Genomic DNA, 21,594 nt, shown 5'->3' with positions numbered 1-21,594 from the left:
AAATATGTTCATGAATTTTTTAAATTTCTTTATAAAAATAAAAAATCTGTATAATTTAAGAAAATGTTTCGTACCATTAAAAAAATCCATTCATTCATATGTGTGTGTGTTAGTTCGTGTGTGTGCGCGCGCGCGTGAAAGTTGGTTCTCTATCACGTCGTACTAGCTTTGTGCTGATTAAAATGGGGCTCGTTGTCGGAGTTGTGGATAGACCTGGCGATTACGGAGTAGGCTGAAGAGAATGGAGAGGAAGGATAGGGGACGGGAGGGGCCGGAGAGGGTGAGCGAGCTAAGGTTTTTACTAGGATTTGTTAGACGCGGGTGGTGTTTTGTACGGGGAGTGGTGGATGGCGTGGGCCATAGCAGTGTCCAAGCCTCGCCATACCCGCCACACATACGTCTAGATATGGGGTTGTCGGACAGCCCAGACCACCCATACGACTGGATATGGGGTTGGCTGGTTGTGGGGCGGCTGTGAGGGCTCTAGTTGTAAATGCTTGTATTCCTTGTTTTACAGGTAAATGCTCTTACTCCTCATCTTTTGTTGGGGAACGTTGCAGAAAATTAAAAAAATTTCCTACGGTTTCACCAAGATTCATCTATGAGTTCATCTAAGCAACGAGTCAAGGGAGTGAGTTTGCATCTACATACCACTTGTAGATCGCGTACGGAAGCGTTTGAGGGAACGGTGATGATGGAGTCGTACTCGCCGTGATTCAGATCACCGATGACCAAGTGCTGAACGGACAGCACCTCCGCGTTCAACACACGTACGGTACGGGCGACGTCTCCTCCTTCTTGATCCAGCAAGGGGAAAGGAGAGGTTGAGGAAGAAGGCTTCAGCAGCAGCACGACGGCGTGATGATGGTGGAGAGGCAGTACTCCGACAGGGCTTCGCCAAGCACACAACGGAGGAGGAGAGGTGTTGGGGAGGGGAGGGGCTGCGCCTTGGCTTGGGTGTTCAGCCCTCCCCTCACCCCTCTATTTATAGGGGAAGGGGCAAGGGGGGCCGGCCCCTCTAGATGGGATCTAGAGGGGGGGGGGCGGCCAGGGAGGGGGGACTTGCCCCCCAAGCAAAGGGGGCGCCCCCTCTAGGGTTTCCCCCAACCCTAGGCGCATGGGCCCAAGGGGAGGGGGGCGCGCCCAGCCCTCCAGGGGCTGGCTCCTGCCCAATGCAGCCCATGTGGCCCCCCGGGAGGGGTGGCCCCTCCCGGTGGACCCCCCAGAACCCTTCCGGTGGCCCCGGTACAATACCGATATGCCCCCGAAACATTCCGGTGTTCGTATGACAACTTCCCATATATAAATCTTCATCTCCGGACCATTCCGGAACTCCTCGTGACGTCCGGGATCTCATCCAGGACTCCGAACAACTTTCGGTAATCACATACAAGTCTTCCTAATAACCCTAGCGTCACCGAACCTTAAGTGTGTAGACCCTACGGGTTTGGGAGACACGCAGACATGACCGAGACGGCTCTCCGGTCAATAACCAACAGCGGGATCTGGATACCCATGTTGGCTCCCACATGCTCCTCGATGATGTCATCGGATGAACCACGATGTCGAGGATTCAATCAACCCCGTATGCAATTCCCTTTGTCAGTCGGTATGTTACTTGCCCGACACTCGATCGTCGGTATCCGAATACCTCGTTCAGTCTCGTTACCGGCAAGTCACTTTACTCGTACCGCAATGCATGATCCCGTGACCAAACACTTGGTCACTTTGAGCTCATTATGATGATGCATTACCGAGTGGGCCCAGAGATACCTCTCCGTCATACGGAGTGACAAATCCCAGTCTCGATCCGTGTCAACCCAACAGACACTTTCGGAGATACCTGTAGTGCACCTTTATAGTCACCCAGTTACGTTGTGACGTTTGGTACACCCAAAGCACTCCTACGGTATCCGGGAGTTACACGATCTCATGGTCTAAGGAAGGGATACTTGACATTGGAAAAGCTCTAGCAAAACGAACTACACGATCTTGTGCTATGCTTAGGATTGGGTCTTGTCCATCACATCATTCTCCTAATGATGTGATCCCGTTGTCAATGACATCTAATGTCCATAGTCAGGAAACCATGACTATCTGTTGACCAACGAGCTAGTCAACTAGAGACTCACTAGGGACATGTTATGGTCTATGTATTCACACGTGTATTACGATTTCCGGATAATACAGTTATAGCATGAATAAAAGACAATTATCACGAACAAGGAAATATAATAATAACCCTTCTATTATCGCCTCTAGGGCATATTTCCAACAGTCTCCCACTTGCACTAGAGTCAATAATCTAGTTACATTGTGATGAATCGAACACCCATAGAGTTCTGGTGTTGATCATGTTTTGCTCGCGGAAGAGGTTTAGTCAACGGATCTGCGACATTCAGATCCGTATGTACTTTGCAAATATCTATGTCTGCATCTTGAACATTTTCACGGATGGAGTTGAAACGACGCTTGATGTGCCTGGTCTTCTTGTGAAACCTGGGCTCCTTGGCAAGGGCAATAGCTCCAGTGTTGTCACAGAAGAGTTTGATTGGCCCCGACGCATTGGGTATGACTCCTAGGTCGGTGATGAACTCCTTCACCCAAATAGCTTCATGTGTTGCCTCCGAGGCTGCCATGTACTCCGCTTCACATGTAGATCCCGCCACGACGCTCTGCTTGCAGCTGCACCAGCTTACTGCTCCACCATTCAACATATACACGTATCCAGTTTGTGACTTAGAGTCATCCAGATATGTGTCGAAGCTAGCGTCGACGTAACCCTTTACGGCGAGCTCTTCGTCACCTCCATAAACGAGAAACATGTCCTTTGTCCTTTTGAGGTACTTCAGGATATTTTTGACCGTTGTCTAGTGTTCCTTGCGGGGATTACTTTGGTACCTTCCTACCAAACTTACGGCAAGGTTTACATCAGTTCCGGTACACAGCATGGCATACATAATAGATCCTATGGCTGAGGCATAGGGGATGACGCTCATCTCTTCTTTATCTTTTGTCGTGGTCGGGCATTGAGCCGAGCTCAATCTCACACCTTGCAATACAGGCAAGAACCCTTTCTTGGACTAATCCATTTTGAACTTCTTCAAAATCTTATCAAGGTATGTGCTTTGTGAAAGACCTATGAGGCGTCTCGATCTATCCCTATAGATCTTGATGCCTAATATGTAAGCAGCTTCTCCAAGGTCCTTCATTGAAAAACACTTATTCAAGTAGGCCTTAATGTTGTCCAAGAATTCTATATCATTTCCCATCAAAAGTATGTCATCTACATATAATATGAGAAATGCTATAGAGCTCCCACTCACTTTCTTGTAAACGCAGGCTTCTCCATAAGTCTGCATAAACCCAAACGCTTTGATCATCTCATCAAAGCGAATGTTCCAACTCCGAGATGCTTGCACCAGCCCATAAATGGATCGCTGGAGCTTGCATACTTTGTTAGCGTTCTTAGGATCGACAAAACCTTCCGGCTGCATCATATACAGTTCTTACTTAAGATAACCGTTAAGGAATGCCGTTTTGACGTGTCCATCGGCCATATCTCATAATCATAGTATGCGGCAATTGCTAACATGATTCGGACGGACTTAAGCTTCGCTACGGGAGAGAAAGTCTCATCGTAGTCAATCCCTTGAACTTGTCGATAACCCTTAGCGACAAGTCGAGCTTTATAGATGGTAATGTTACCATCCGCGTCCGTCTTCTTCTTAAAGATCCATTTGTTTTCTATCGCTCGCCGATCATCGAGCAAGTCAGTCAAAGTCCATACTTTGTTTTCATACATGGATTCTATCTCGGATTTCATGGCTTCAAGCCATTTGTTGGAATCTGGGCCCGCCATCGCTTCTTCATAGTTCGAAGGTTCACCGTTGTCTAACAACATGATTTCCAGGACAGGGTTACCGTACCACTCTGGTGCGGAACGTGTCCTTGTGGACCTACAAAGTTCAGTAGCAACTTGATCCGAAGTAACTTGATCATTATCATTATTTTCCTCTTCAGATGGTGTAGGCATCACAGGAACATCTTCCTGAGCTGCACTACTATCCCGTTCAAGAGGTAGTACTTCATCGAGTTCTACTTTCCTCCCACTTACTTCTTTCGAGAGAAACTCTTTTTCCAGAAAGGATCCGTTCTTGGCAACAAAGATCTTGCCCTCGGATCTTAAGTAGAAGGTATACCCAATGGTTTCCTTAGGGTATCCTATGAAGACGCATTTTTCCGACTTGGGTTCGAGCTTTTCAGGTTGAAGTTTCTTGACATAAGCATCGCATCCCCAAACTTTTAGAAACGACAGCTTAGGTTTCTTCCCAAACCATAATTCATACGGTGTCGTCTCAACGGATTTAGACGGTGCCCTATTTAAAGTGAATGTAGCTGTCTCTAGAGCATATCCCCAAAATGATAGCGGTAAATCGGTAAGAGACATCATAGACCGCACCATATCCAATAGAGTGCGATTACGACGTTCGGACACACCGTTACGCTGAGGTGTTCCAGGCGGCGTGAGTTGTGAAACGATTCCACATTTCCTTAAGTGTGTACCAAATTCATGACTTAAGTATTCTCCTCCACGATCTGATCGTAGGAATTTTATCTTTCGGTCACGTTGATTCTCTACCTCATTCTGAAATTCCTTGAACTTTTCAAAGGTCTCAGACTTGTGTTTCATTAAGTAGACATACCCATATCTACTCAATTCATCAGTGAGAGTGAGAACATAACGATATCCTCCGCGAGCCTCAACGCTCATTGGACCGCACACATTGGTATGTATGATTTCCAACAAGTTGGTTGCTCGCTCCATTGTTCCGGAGAACGGAGTCTTGGTCATCTTGCCCATGAGGCATGGTTCGCATGTGTCAAATGATTCATAATCGAGAGACTCCAAAAGTCCATCAGCATGGAGCTTATTCATGCGCTTGACACCAATGTGACCAAGGCGGCAGTGCCACAAGAATGTGGGACTATCGTTATCGACTTTACATCTTTTGGTATTCACTCTATGAATATGTGTAACATTACGCTCGAGATTCATTAAGAATAAACCATTGACCATAGGGGCATGACCATAAAACATATCTCTCATATAAATAGAACAACCATTATTCTCGGATTTAAATGAGTAGCCATCTCTATCAAACGAGATCCAGATACAATGTTCATGCTAAAACTTGGCACCAAATAACAATTATTAAGGTTTATAACTAATCCCGTAGGTAAATGTAGAGGTAGCGTGCCGACGGCGATCACATCGACCTTGGAACCATTCCCGACGCGCATCTTCACCTCGTCCTTCGCCAGTCTCCGCTTATTCCGCAGCTCCTGCTATGAGTTACAAATGTGAGCAACGGCACCGGTATCAAATACCCAGGAGTTACTACGAGTACTGGTAAGGTACACATCAATTACATGTATATCAAATATACCTTTAGTGTTGCCGGCCTTCTTATCCGCTAAGTATTTGGGGCAGTTCCGCTTCCAGTGACCCTTCCCCTTGCAATAAAAGCACTCAGTCTTAGGCTTGGGTCCATTCTTTGACTTCTTCCCGGCAACTGGCTTACCGGGCGCAGCAACATCTTTGTCGTCCTTCTTGAAGTTCTTCTTACCCTTGCCCTTCTTGAACTTAGTGGTCTTATTGACCATCAACACTTGATGTTCTTTCTTGATTTCAACCTCAGCTGACTTCAGCATTGAGAATACTTCAGGAATGGTCTTCACCATCCCCTGCATATTATAGTTCATCACAAAGCTCTTGTAGCTTGGTGGGAGCGACTGAAGGATTCTGTCAATGACCGCCTCGTCCAGGAGGTTAATGTCCAGCTGGGACAGGCGGTTGTGCAACCCAGACATTTTGAGTATGTGCTCACTGACAGAACTGTTTTCCTCCATCTTACAACTATAGAACTTGTCGGAGACTTCATATCTCTCGACCCGGGCATGAGCTTGGAAAACTAGTTTCAGCTCCTCGAACATCTCATATGCTCCGTGTTGCTCAAAACGTTTTTGGAGCCCCGGTTCTAAGCTGTAAAGCATGCCGCACTGAACGAGGGAGTAATCATCAGCACGAGACTGCCAAGCATTCATAATGTCTTGGTTCTCTGGGACGGGAGCGTCACCTAGCGGTCCTTCTAGGACATATTGTTTCCTGGCAGCTATGAGGATGATCCTCAGGTTCCGGACCCAGTCCGTATAGTTGCTGCCATCATCTTTCAGCTTGGTTTTCTCTAGGAACGCATTGAAGTTCATGTTGACATGAGCGTTGGCCATTTGATCTACAAGACATATTTGCAAAAGTTTTTAGACTAAGTTCATGATAATTAAGTTCATCTAATCAAATTATTGAATGAACTCCCACTCAGATTAGACATCCCTCTAGTCATCTAAGTGTTAGACGATCCGAGTCGACTAGGCCGTGTCCGATCATCACATGAGACGGACTAGTCATCGTCGGTGAACATTCTCATGTTGATCGTATCTTCCACACCACTCGTGTTCGACCTTTCGGTTTCCGTGTTCCGAGGCCATGTCTGTACATGCTAGGCTCGTCAAGTTAACCCTAAGTGTTTTGCATGTGTAAAACTGTCTTACACCCGTTGTATGTGAACGTAAGGATCTATCACACCCGATCATCACGTGGTGCTTCGAAACGACGAACTTTAGCAACGGTGCACAGTTAGGGGAGAACACTTCTTGAAATTTTTGTAAGGGATCATCTTATTTACTACCGTGGTTCTAAGTAAACAAGATGCATAATCATAATAAACATCACATGCAATTATATAGTAGTGACATGATATGGCCAATATCATATAGCTCCATTGATCTCCATCTTCGGGGCTCCATGATCATCTTGTCACCGACATGACACCATGATCTCCATCATCATGATCTCCATCATCGTGTCTTCATGAAGTTGTCACGCCAATGACTACTTCTACTTCTATGGCTAACACATTTAGCAATAAAGTAAAGTAATTTACATGGCGTTCTTCAATGACACGCAGGTCATACAAAATAAAGACAACTCCTATGGCTCCTGCCGGTTGTCATACTCATCGACATGCAAGTCGTGATTCCTATTACATCAACATGATCTCATACATCACATAATATCATTCATCATTCATCACAACTTCTGGCCATATCACATCACATGGCAATTGCTGCAAAACCAAGTTAGACGTCCTCTAATTGTTGTTGCATCTTTTACGTGGCTGCAATTGGGTTCTAGCAAGAACGTTTTCTTACCTACGAATAACCACAACGTGATTTTTGTCAACTTCTATTTACCCTTCATAAGGACCCTTTTCATCGAATCCGCTCCAACTAAAGTGGGAGAGAGACACCCGCCAGCCACCTTATGCAATTAGTGCATGTTAGTCGGTGGAACCGGTCTCACGTAAGCGTACGTGTAAGGTTGGTCCGGGCCGCTTCATCCCACAATACCGCTGAAGCAAGATAAGACTAGTAGCGGCAAGCAAGTTGAAAAGATCTACGCCCACAACCAAATTGTGTTCTACTCGTGCAACAGAGAACTACGCATAGACCTGGCTCATGATGCCACTGTTGGGGAACGTTGCAGAAAATTAAAAAATTTTCCTACGGTTTCACCAAGATCCATCTATGAGTTCATCTAAGCAACGAGTCAAGGGAGTGAGTTTGCATCTACATACCACTTGTAGATCGCGTACGGAAGCGTTTGAGGGAACAATGATGATGGAGTCGTACTCGCCGTGATTCAGATCACCGATGACCAAGTGTTGAATGGACAGCACCTCCGCGTTCAACACACGTACGGTACGGACGACGTCTCCTCCTTCTTGATCCAGCAAGGGGAAAGGAGAGGTTGAGGAAGAAGGCTCCAGCAGCAGCACGACGGCGTGATGATGGTGGAGAGGCAGTACTCCGACAGGGGTTCGCCAAGCACACAACGAAGGAGGAGAGGTGTTGGGGAGGGGAGGGGCTGCGCCTTGGCTTGGGTGTTCAGCCCTCCCCTCACCCCTCTATTTATAGGGGAAGGGGCAAGGGGGGCCGGCCCCTCTAGATGGGATCTAGAGGGGGGGCGGCGGCCAGGGAGGGGGGACTTGCCCCCCAAGCAAAGGGGGCGCCCCCTCTAGGGTTCCCCCCCAACCCTAGGCGCATGGGCCCAAGGGGGGGGGGCGCCCAGCCCTCCAGGGGCTGACTCCTGCCCCCACGCAGCCCATGTGGCCCCCCCAGAAGGGGTGGCCCCTCCCGGTGGACCCCCCGGAACCCTTCCGGTGGCCCCGGTACAATACCGATATGCCCCCGAAACCTTCCGGTGTCCGTATGACAACTTCCCATATATAAATCTTCACCTCCGGACCATTCCGGAACTCCTCGTGACGTCCGGGATCTCATCCGGGACTCCGAACAACTTTCGTTAATCACATGAGGTATGCCTCCGAACAACTTTGGTAATCACATACAAGTCTTCCTCATAACCCTAGCGTCACCGAACCTTAAGTGTGTAGACCCTACGGGTTCGGGAGACACGCAGACATGACCGAGACGGCTCTCCGGTCAATAACCAACAGCGGGATCTGGATACCCATGTTGGCTCCCACATGCTCCTCGATGATGTCATCGGATGAACCACGATGTCGAGGATTCAATCAACCTCGTATGCAATTCCCTTTGTCAGTCGGTATGTTACTTGCCCGAGACTCGATCGTCGGTATCCCAATACCTCGTTCAGTCTTGTTACCGGGAAGTCACTTTACTCGTACCGCAATGCATGATCCCGTGACCAAACACTTGGTCACTTTGATCTCATTATGATGATGCATTACCGAGTGGGCCCAGAGATACCTCTCCGTCATACGGAGTGACAAATCCCAGTCTCAATCCGTGTCAACCCAACAGACAATTTCGGAGATACCTGTAGTGCACCTTTATAGTCACCCAGTTACGTTGTGACGTTTGGTACACCCAAAGCACTCCTACGGTATCCGGGAGTTACATGATCTCATGGTCTAAGGAAGGGATACTTGACATTGGAAAAGCTCTAACAAAACTAACTACACGATCTTGTGCTATGCTTAGGATTGGGTCTTGTCCATCACATCATTCTCCTAATGATGTGATCCCGTTGTCAATGACATCTAATGTCCATAGTCAGGAAACCATGACTATCTGTTGACCAACGAGCTAGTCAACTAGAGGCTCACTAGGGACATGTTATGGTCTATGTATTCACACGTGTATTACGATTTCCGGATAATACAGTTATAGCATGAATAAAAGACAATTATCACGAACAAGGAAATATAATAATAACCCTTTTATTATTGCCTCTAGGGCATATTTCCAACATCTCTGACTTAAGGAGGTTGGGTCGGTTTAAGAAATATTAAAAGATATTATCAAGTGGTTTGAAAAAAAACCAATAGGAAAGAATATGTATATATGCCAAGTATTGAACCCGTAATAATAATTATGTATTGATCTGACTCGTATTTATAGAATAATGTGGGGGAGGAATATTCAAATTAAAGGGCAAGTGGCAAAGGGTTTTAAACCTTTTATACTTTTATAACTCTTACTATTTGTAAATTAACGGAAACAAATAAATCCACAAAAGAAGGAAACACATAAATTTCCTTCTATCTAATTGTATAGTCTACAAAGCAGAGACATGAGCTGGAAATAAAGGGGATGTCTACTTTGGTTGCCATGGTTTAAAGTGATTTCCATCCAGCTCAAAAGGGAAGGAAAGTGCCAGCTCCGCTCGAAACTAGAAGCAAGAGATAAGCAAATCCTCACGATGTCTAGCAGTAGACGCAGCGGCGGGCCTCCCAGCAATGGCGACAACCACGGTAAGAGCCCTTGCCCCCCCCCTCCGTGCCGCGGTTCAGAGATGTCTATGCTGCTTTGGGGATCCACGTGGTGGCTGGGGTATAGTAGTAGAAAAAGGGCCTAATGTGAAGCAAATTAGTCCCGGATTTGTAGCTGAACCGACACTAATGGTCACATTAGTGTCGGTTCAAATGGCTAGGCGGGCGTCGCTCATTAGTACCGGTTCGTGGCGAACCTTTAGTACCGGTTCATGCCATGAACCGGTAGTAAAGAGGCCGTGGCAGGCTATTGGTAGGCTGGGGCCCCACCAACACCTTTTTTAGTCCCACCTCGCTCCGCTAACAGGGTTTTTACCACCTTAAATATATTATTTCTCAAGATATCACAACCACTTGGTCTTCACTGAATTGTATGTGTAGGATCTGTGGCTACAATAGGAATCTTCGCCGGTTCTTAAACCGGGGAAGATTCCTATTGACAATTCAGATCGTACACAAAAAGATCATTGATGATCAATGTATTTTTGATGTATATTTTTACAGGTTGGAACTTGGCATGGTATCATCATTTCACCCACATAGCATGTGCGAAAAAGTAGAAAGGGTTACGACAAAAACTGGATGCACTTTGTGTACAAACTGGACAATCTCTTTCGAAATATCAGGGTTTCAGAAGAAAACTCATCTGTTACACCGGCACTTCAATTTTTAAAACTTATTACAACTCGAGACTTTTTTTGCGTTCAGTATGCATCATTCGAAGCCACGTCATCAACTTTCAACCCTTTCTGACATCATTTGCTATTTTTCATGCATTTATAGATTTTTTTGAGCTAACTGACCCTGAAATTGAAAGCACTACAAATGAACTCTGAAAAGGTTGGAACTTGGCATGGTATCATCATTTCACCCACATAGGATGTGCGAAAAGGTAGAGAGGGTTACGACAAAAACTGGATGCACTTCGTGTACAAACTGGACAATCTCTTTCGAAGTATCAGGGTTTCGGACGAAAACTCATCTATTACACCGTCACTTCATTTTTTAAACTTATTACAATTTTTTGTCCAGTATGCACCATTCAAAGCCACGTCGTGAACTTTCAGCCCTTTCTGACATCATTTGCTATTTTTCATGCATTTACAGATTTGTTTGAGCTAAATGACCTTGAAATTAAAAAACACTAAAAATGAATTCTGAAAAGAATATATTAAATTTTTTGTACAACACAAAACAACTCAGAAATAAATAAAAGAATATTAAACTTTTTGTACCTAAAGCAACATATTCACAATAATACTCTAAATACGGCATAAACCAACTCAAAAATAAATAAAAGAATATTAAAAATTTTGTACCTAAAGCAAAAATATTCACAAAAAACTCTAAATACAGCTTAAAACAACTCAGAAATAAATAAATAAATAAATAAATAAATATTAAATTTTTTGTACCTAAATCAAAAATATTCACAAAAAACTCTAAATACAACATAAAACAACTCAGAAATAAATAAAAGAATATTAAATTTTTTGTAGCTAAAGCAAAAATATTCACAAAAAACTCTAAATACAGCATAAAACAACTCATAAATAAATAAAAGAATATTTAATTTTTTGTACCTAAAGCAAAAATATTCACAAAGAAACTCTAAATACAGCATAAAACAACTCATAAATAAATAAAAGAAAAAAATAAAGTAGAAAAGAAAAAACAACATAAACAAAAACTCTGGGCGCTACCGAGTGGACCTGCCTGGCCTTGGGCAAGGAAACAGGCCCATAAGGCCGAGCAGGCCGACCGGGCAGCACGGCAAAGTTAGGCCCAGAAACTTGCTAAAGAGAGGAGATCGAGAGAGCTACCGCACTTGGGCTTATTAACCAATGCGGACGCCCCTCAGCTAGCGAGGTGGGACTTAACATGCCGCACAGCACCTACGCCAGCTTAGGCCTTTAGTACCGGTTCGTGGCTCCAATCGGTACTAAAGTGTTGTCTTTAGTACCGGTTAGAGCCACGAACCGGTACTAAAGGTGGTCGCTTCCCGCCGTTTGGCCTGGCCAAGTTTGACCTTTAGTACCGGTTGGTGGGCCAAACCGGTGCTAAATGCCCCTCCTATATATATAGCACTTACGAAAATTTCAGTCAGTTTCTTCTCATCTGCTTTCTTCGTCATCGCGCCCGTCGCCCCGTCGCCGCCCCCGCCGCGCCCGTCCCCGTCGCCGCCGTGCCCGTCGCCTTGTCGCCCCGTCGCCGCACCCGTCGCCGTCGCTGTCCCCCGTCCCGGTCGCCGCCCACGGCGGTCGCGCGCGCCTGGCCCGTCCCCGTACGCCGCCACCCCCAGTCGCCTCGCATCGCCGGCCGTCACTCCGCTGTAAATATTTTCTGTTTTCTGCTTTTTATTTTTTTATACTTTTAGGTTTATATAAACTAGCAGGTGAACCCGCGCATTTGCGCGGCTAGAACTTTATTAATATATTGCTCTATATATTTTAGACAACCATTTGTTGGCATTTGAGTATTTACTTTTCGGTGTTGTGAAACCAACATAGTACATCATCAAATTTTAATTAGGTATGTGCCACTAAAAATGGTTCATAGTAATCGGTAATTGCCTTTGGCTCCTAGGTGCATATGCACCCATTGTCGAAATACACATTTCGAGAAGTTGAAAAATTCGGAACAAAAATCGTGCGTGTATATCCGGACATTTTATGTGCGTGCACAAGGTTTCAGTGAAAAACGACGTTTTTTGTGGCGTGTGTAAAAAAGACAATTTCTGATGCTTCATTCTAACTATTCATGAGGCAGTTTTTTATCTTTTTTACAAAAGCCACAAAAATCGTCATATTTCACCGAAACCTTGTGAACGCACATAAAATGTCCGGATATACACGTGGGATTTTTGTTCCGAATTTTTCAACTTTTCGAAATGTGTATTTCGACAATGGGTGCATATGCACCTAGGAGCCAAAACGCCGCTCTCCATAGTAATGGGTCTTAGAATATGAGTCTGAAATAAGGATAGCTATTAATATATGCACTGAGGGCTATCTCGTTGTAGTCACGTTATTTAAATATATGTACAAATATTATTTTAATGTCATTGCTCTTATCCAAGCCTCTTTAGTCATAAAGTTATTATATTCTCCTTATGTGGCATGTTTCATCGTCAATCCCCACTATGAAACAAATGTAGCTGTGGTCTCAGGTTACTTGCTTTTAACTATTTGTCCAGAAATTTCATGTTCAGTTATTATATCAAAACCGGATCTTACGACCTTACTTTCCTAGACTGATTAAACCCTAACCCCTATAGCATTGAATTGTGATTATTAGTTAGGTAGACTGCTAGCAACGTGGAGTACGCTACTACCCTTTTTATGTAAAATAAGTGGATTGATTTATATCATGCTATGCATACAGCTACCGTATCACTATTTTACAAAATAAATAATTTCCAGCATGGTACTCCAAATGTGATGTTTATCCGCCATAATGAGCAGGTGTAGGCCTTCTAGGATTTTTTGACCTATGATTTTGTGTTGCCTGTTTTTAACAGAATTTTCGAGGTCGTATTTTTGTGGTATCCATTGACGATAGCATAAATGTCAGAATATGCATGTATAGTGGTATATATTGCGTGGTTGTTCTCCTACTATCACATGTCGCAAACCTATGCCTGTTAGGGAAAGAAAATGTTCTTATATAAATTCACAAAAAAGATGTGTAGTACCAAATTGTTCTTTTGAAAGTGTACATATTCATGTTTCAAGCACGTGTAAACTTCATAAAAATAGTACTTTCTGAAACTGATTTTTTTAATGCTCTAGAAAACAAGCTTGTAATCATGAAAACTTAGTTTTAAAACGTCACAATTCTCGTCAATTTTCATGGAATTTTACACGCACACAGAGGAGACTAACGTGACTTTTTTTTGACATTTGAAAAGATATTATTGTTTGGGATTAAATCGGAGCTCATCTACTTGTTTGAAAATTTCTTACCATAAATACTTAGAAGAAAGGACCATGCAAGCTGACTCTTTGAAAAATTAATCACGTCAAGTTTACTCAATGACTCCTTTGCTTCTTGTGATGATTCATAAATGCGCCTGCGGTCACATCGGAGTCGATGGCTCTGCACATGTTGGTGTCGTAGCTTATTCTTTCCGTCTCGACGCGTTACTGCCCCTGAACTGCTCCCACTTTGCGACGCAGCCGAGGCACTGCAGCTCCTACTGGGCTACTCATGGTGCTCGTATGCTACCTGCTGCTGCTCCTCCAACCCCACCACGCATCCACTGCAACACGCTATGGACTGTGGTTGACGGCTACCACAGCCATCTTGCTATGCAGCAGCTGCAAGACTGATGGCCCCTCGCTCACCCGTTGCCTACTGCAAGCGTTACTACCATCCTTTTCTTCATCTTCAGATGCTCTCGTCCATGGCGCTGCTCTCGCGGATGGTGCGTGTAGTAACCTTTGTTTTGTTTGTGGAAGCAGTCATTTCTGAGCTGGCGGCACCCGCAGTCTTCCGACGGTATTGTGGCAAGAATTTCGCTTTTCGACGGCCACGACTGTGTGGAGTTCGCTGGACACGGTCTTGCCAGTGTCGAGCGGCACGCTTCTTCGACAGCGCCAGCATGGGCGTTGAGGCCGAGATAATCTACGGAGTGTAGCCTTCCATCGCGTGCTGTGAGGAGATGGTGCCGATATGGCGATATCAACCTGAGTGCGTCGAGGTCGTCGGCCACGCTGGAGATTCTGCAGACTTCTCGGTGAGGATCGTAGCCTTCTTCAAAAGCATTATATTGGGGTCTTTGTTGTCCTTCCGTTGCTCCAATTATTAGCTCAGCAGCATCTTGTCCGGAACGCTGATTAGGTTATTTGTTAGTCTTGTGGTTGTGGAGACGGACAACTTTCACCTTGACGCCAACGCCGGTTGCGCCCCGATGGGATCTCCGATGCCCTTCTCGGAGCGCAGGCTAAGCCGAGCCGACCTATGAGTCACATATATATTGTCTCAGCCATTATAAGTGTGATGTGATTACAACTCTTTACCTTCCTACTATCCAGGATATGTTTATTTGGGTTAGAAGTGCTAGTAAGTGTTTATATCAATTAATGTTTTAACTATATATGAACATAGGAAATGTAACGACGAGAATGATTTCATTATGTGCGAACACTGCGAAGACAAGCGCGGCACGTACGACAGAAATTTCTTAGTAGATGGTAGGCGCTTCAGCATCAAGCTGGATGAGACCTTCAAAGTGAATACAGTAAGTCACAACTACAAGTCTTTTTTCGTAATTAAGCATATGCGTCATTTGCTTCAACTTATACTTTTAATTTTTTACTATTCTACTAGCGTATCTCCTATCATGCAAGAGTTTTTGTTTTGGATAAGATAGGTTTCAGTACTATGAAAATTATGGAGGTAAAGAGAGTTTACTTGAAAACCGAGCATGGTTATACTTTCCACACAAAATTATACAATGCAGACACATACATCTATTTTAAATGCAAAACTTGGCAAGCACTATGCAAGGCTTATGCATTTGAGCCTGATATGGTTATGACCTTTGATATTCGTCCGGAAGATAATATTGAAGGTAATACCGATATCTGGGTCGATGTGCAGACGCCTCCAGTTCTACCATTATGTGAGTTCCTCAACCATATTTATGTCTTCGATATTGTTTATTTCAAAAATAGTTGACAACTAATTTCTATTGACATTTTATTTCCATTCAAGCAAACATGTCCGGCGCCTGGTAGACAGGACCGTCCACTGTCCCGGGGCTAAACTAAACTGCGAGGAGATAAGTCAATTTGTTTCATGGCTTGAGGATCTTGATGCCGTCAAGAGAAATTATTTTCCTAGACTTGCAAATCTTAGTACTCAAAACGTGCGACCAATAGTGTTCGTATTGAACTACGGTCACATCTATTTAGGAAAGATGGTAAGATTTTTACTATTTATCCTCAGTGCATCTTTAGCATACATTATTTTTTAAGCTAAACTTCACTGCTAAGTATGTTACTATACGATGTTCTTGAACAGGGACTCCCGATGATAGTTGTGCCTCAGTGGATCTCGACTAACGGTCGCATGTTAATGGTTAGCTTACAGCCAAGACATCCTACAGTGCACATGAGTGCATTCAGGATTTCTAAAACCGACGAATGCTTAATAGTGAAACACTAGAGGAAAATTGTGAATGATCGCAGAGAAGTACTAGGGGCAACAATCAGAAGCGCATCTCACGATTAGGAGACAGGTTCATCTGCATGCTCCAATATGATGAATCAGGACAGCTACACATGTTCTATGACATTTGACCTGAGAGAGAGCAGCAGGAGTGATTAGCTAGTTCCTGCTCTTAGTACTTCATCCCATGCATGTCCGTGTTCTTCGTTCTGAACTTAATTATTAGTGATTTTCTTTTGTGGTCTTAGTTATGAATGCTTATAATAATCTCTCATCACCATGTTGAACTTGATGATATCTTTGCTTTTTGTACAAGTGAATGTTTCTTCTTTAAGCTAGTGTTGGTGGTGATTACATAATGATGATTGAAATAGTGGTAATGACTATATATATGATGATTATTAGCTAGTGTTGTTGTTGGTGATGATATGAGATGCGAGAGTTTTTATCTTAATATGATGATGATGATTTATTATATAATTTATGAAAGAGAAAATAAATGGAAAGAAATCTCTAAATCAAAAGGAAAACACAAAATTAAAGGGAAAAAAATAATAAAACCAAAACCCCTAAACCTTTTAGTACCGGTTGGTGGTACAAACCGGTACTAAAGGTCTCCCCGCCCCCGACCCTGGCTCCTGCCACATTGTGGCCCTTTAGTGCCGGTTCGTGCTGAACCGGGACTAAACGGGGGGGGGGGGGGGGGGAGGGGACCTTTAGTCCCCACACTTTAGTGTTGATTGCCAAACCGTCACTAAAGGCCCCTACAAACCGGTGATATAGCTCTGTTTTCTACTAGTGGTATGGGGCTGCAGGCGAATCAATTGTTGCATCTGGTGATTCGTTTTTGCTCGATCCATCCATCGGGGCAAGGACTGATGAGGAGTGATTTGTGAATTAGGCATGATTATTTCATTATTATTATTGTTATTAGGTTTTGGTTTGTTTGTTTGTTTTTAAGGGGATTTAGTTAGTTAAAAATTTACAAATCCGGCTGGGATTTCACATCTCCCTCCCTCTATGGCGTTTAACCGAGCGAGGCGACTAGGGGCTCCTTTTCCAACTTCCAGCGCCCCCCTCAACCTGCGTGGTGCCGGCCCACGACTCCCCTGCCCCCCCCCCCCCCCCCCCCGCCGCACTTGGCTTGGCGATCCGGCGGCTGTGTGTCGTCTCATGTGGCGTAGTGGCGGGTGGAGAGGTGGCGGTGGCGCGGTTGATTGGCTGCGGGGCGGCGCGGTGGCAGGCGGCAGTGCCCTACGATCTAGATCTAGGCCCTTTTGGGCCCCATCTGTATCAGGGCAGGCCATGTCAGGCATGCCTGTGTCGTCTCCGGCGAAAGGAGGTGCAGCTCGTGCTGGTGTTGGTAGAGACGGTGACACGCTGACCGCAACGTGGCGACGGGAGCTTTACGATTCCATTTTGGGCTCGACCTGGCCTAGGTTGCCTGGTTTGCTCCGGATGTTGCATTTGTTCAGTTGCCGCTGAGGGTGGGGGAGATTGTCCCTCATGTGTGGCTGCTGACTTTGCCGCTCCTCCTTGATGGAGTGTGATGGATCGTTTGAGGTCGTGGTTGGCTGGCAGTCGGGAGAAATCTTTGTCGGCTTGATTGACAGTAACGCGGTGACACCCATGGGCGCTGTCGTGCCTTCCTTAAGGGCATGGGTATACCCCTTACCCCATGCCCCTACGCGTACCGGGGGAAACCCTAGGACAAGTCCGGGCTGTAGTGTCATCGTTGTCGTGTTCCTTCTTGAAGGTCGTGGGCGCCATTGTGCCTTCCTTAAGGGGGTGGGTATACCCCTTACCCCACGCCCCTATGCGTACCGGGGGAAACCCTGTGACAAGTCTGGGTTGTAGCATCGTCGGTGTCGTGTTCCTTCTTGAAGGTGCTGCTTGGTATGTTGTGTTCCGGAGTGCTAGGAGTGTGGTGGGAATTTTCCAGTTGGCACAACGGTTGTGGTTCATGATCGTTTTCATTGAACCGACGTGGTTGGCATTATTTTCTCTTTTGTTTCGTTTGGGCATGCTTGTGCTGAGACCCCAACAATTGTCTCGTGTGGTTCATATTACACAATCTGGGTGAGTGTAAAAAGATTATATATATACATGTTGGGTTTCTATTTGATTTGATTTCCTCGATTTCTTCTTTAACTAGCTTGGAGGTTAGATTAATTACATAGTCCAACTATGAACGAGTCTCATCTTTGTGGAAAAAAATGAACTGGTCTCATCTCATATAGTTAAGACCGATGATATATTCATGATGCCAACTGTTTGGTTGCATCTCTCAGGTTTTCCTTAACGTTACCATGCTCAATGCTATAACATGTTGTCCATTGCCAATTACTGCTTGCTTGGTCTATATTTGGTTCATAACCTGAGTATATATATACCAAAACTGATCAAACAATTTGCCCAACTTACTTGAATTGTGATAAACTGATAACTGATCCTACTATCCTGCATCCAGGTCCAGGGGGTGGTTGGGAGACTATTGAGAATAAGAAGAAGAAATCAGGGCAAACACGTGGGAGGGGACAATGGGCACCACGGACTTCATCCTCAAATGCTCCACCCAGTGCAGCATGCCAAGCTTGAATGGCAATGGATCTTCGCGTCCTTCAGGAAACAATTCGGTTCCTAAACTTGAATGGCAATGTTCATCTTTGGGAAGACGTAAGAAGTCAGATTTTGCATTTTGAGGCAATATCTGCTCCACAACTCCTTCTAGATGTGATACTTTATTTCCATCTTTTTTGGGATGTACCTATATGGAACGAAAGAAAAACTTCGCAAATGAAGTATCGTTATGATTGTACATGGTGAGGGACAATTATTTCATATGTAATAGGAATTGTTTCATAGTATTCAAAATGTTCCCAACATTTTGATAAAAAGTATACACGTTTCAAGTATATGTTTGTGACACTTTAATAACTGTTCGTACAATCTAAAATAAAGTTGTTCTCATAATTTCAATAAAATTGTTTCATCTCATTGAAAATAAATGTTTGTTACATTTCAATGAAATATTTACACATTAAAAAATATGTTCATGAATATTTTAAATTGCTTTATAAAAAATTTAAAAAATTGTATAATCGAAGGAAAACTTTCGTACCATTAACAAATTGATGCATTCATATGTGTGTTTCTTAGTTTGTGTGTGTGTGTGCGCGCGCGCGTGAAAGATGGCTCTCTAGCACGTTGTACTAGCTTTGTGCAGATTGAGATGGGGCTTGCTGTCGGAGCTATGGCCAGACCTGCCCATGACGGAGTGGACAGAAGAGATTGGAGAGGAAGGAGAGGGGATGGGAGGGGATCGGAGAGGGCGAGACGACTAAGGTTTTTGAATAGGGTGTGTTAGACGCTGGTAGAGTTTTTTAGGGGAGGTGGTGGATAGCATGGGCCATAGCAGGCCGGTACGACGTGGCGACAGTGTCCAAGCCTCGCCATACCCGCCCCATATACATCTATATACGGGGTTGCCGGACAACCCAAACGGTTGGGCTGGTTGTGGCATGGCTTTGAAGGCTGTAGTCGTAAATGCTCTTACTCCTTATCTATAACTTAAGGATGTGGGGTCGGTTTAAGAAACATTAAAAGATATTATCATGTGGTTTGAAAAAAAATCGATAGGAAAGAACATGTATATACAAAATACCAAAACCGTAATAGTATTATTATCTAATTGATAAGACTCGTATATATAGAATAATGTGGGGGAGAAAGATCTGAAGTAGAGGGCAAGTGGTAAAGGGTTTTAAACCTATTATACTTTTATAATTCTTACTATCTGTTAATTATGGGAAACAAATAAATTCACAAAAAAGGGAAACAAATAAATTTCCTTCATTCTAATTGTATAGTCTACAAAGCAGAGACATGAGCTGCAAATAATGGGGATGCCTGATGTGGTTACCAGGGTTTAATGTGATTTGCATCCAGCTCAAAAGGAAAGGAAAGTGCTAGATCCACCTGCCACTAGAAGCAAGAGCTGAGCGAATCCTTGCGATGTCTGGCAGTAGACGCAGCAGCGGGCCTCCCGACAACAACGACAACCCCGGTGAGAGCCCCCGCACCCCCCTCCTTGCCGCGGTTCAGAGATGTCTATGCTGCTTTGGGGATCCGCGAGGTGGCTGGGGCTGGGGGCTGGGGGTGAATCAATTGTTGCATTTGGTGATTTTTTTGCTCGATCCATCCATCGAGGCAAGGACTGATAGGAGTAATTTTTTAATTAGGCATGATTATTTGATTATTATTACCATTATAAGGTTTTGTTTGTTTGTTTTTAAGGTGACTCAGTTAGTGGAAAATTTACAAATCTGGCCGGGATTTCGGATGTCCCTCCCCACGGGTGGTCTAACTGAGCGAGGCAACTAGGGGCTCCTCTCCCTCCTTCCAGCGCCCCCTTAACCCCCTCCCCCCTCAACCCTTGTGGTGCTGGTGGCGAAGGCACCAACCCCCCCCCCCCCCCCGTCGCCCCCTACACGACGATCCTGCTCTGGCGGAGGTGGCTGGCTGCAATGCCCCTTGGTCGTTGACCGATCCGGTGACATTGTGTCGTCTTGGGTGGTGCTGTGTCGGGTGGTTAGGTGGCGGTGGTGCGGCTTCTTGGCTGCGGGGCGACTGGCGTTGGTGCCCTTCCGGCCTAGATCTATGCCCTTTTGGACCCCATCTGGGTCTGGGCAGGCCTTGTTGGGCTTGCATGCGTCGTCTCCGACGGAAGGAGGAGGGGCTCGCACTGGTGGTGGTAGAGACAGCGACACGCTGACTACAGCGAGGCGATAGGAGCTTCACGAGACCGTTTTGGGCTCGGACGAGCCTAGGTTGCCTGCGTTTCTTCTGATGTTGCATCTGGTCAGTTACCGCCGAGGGCGGTGGAGATTGTCCCCTCCCGCGTGGGTGTTGACTCTGCCGTTTCTCGTTGATGGAGTGCGATGGATCGTCTGGGGTCATGGTTGGTTGGCAGTCGGGAGAAATCTTTGTCGGCTTGACCGACAGCGACGCGGTGACGCCCGTGGGCGCCGACGTGCCTTCCTTGAGGGCGTCGGGTATACCCCTTAACCCAAGCCCCTTCACGTACCGATGAAAACCCTGGGACAAGTCTGGGCCGGAGCGTTGTCGTCGTGTTCCTTCTTAAAGGTGTTGCTTTGTATGTTGCATTCCACAGTGCTAGGAGCGTGGTGGAAATTTTCCAGTTTGCACAAGGGTTGTGGGTTATCATCGATTTCATTGATCCGACGTGGTTGGCAGTATTTTGCCTTTTGTTTCGTTTGGGCGTGCTTGTGTTGAGACCCCGGCAATCGTATCGTGTGGTTGATACAATAATATATAGCAGGGCCAAAGCCTATTTTGAGGATTCATTTAGTTCCATTTGCTTGGAGCTTAGATTACACAGTCCGGGTGAGTGTACAAAGATTAGATATATACCCTTTGGATTTCTATTTGATTTGATTTCTTGGATTTATTTTTTGACTTGCTTGGAGGTTAGATTAATCAAATAGTCCAACTATGAATGAATCGCATCTTTGTTGAAAAA

This window comes from Triticum aestivum, chromosome 4A, assembly GCF_018294505.1.
Source record: "Triticum aestivum cultivar Chinese Spring chromosome 4A, IWGSC CS RefSeq v2.1, whole genome shotgun sequence".
In the NCBI taxonomy this organism is placed as follows: domain Eukaryota; kingdom Viridiplantae; phylum Streptophyta; class Magnoliopsida; order Poales; family Poaceae; genus Triticum; species Triticum aestivum.
The sequence above is the reverse complement of the archived record's forward strand: the minus strand, read 5'-3'. Positions refer to the sequence as shown.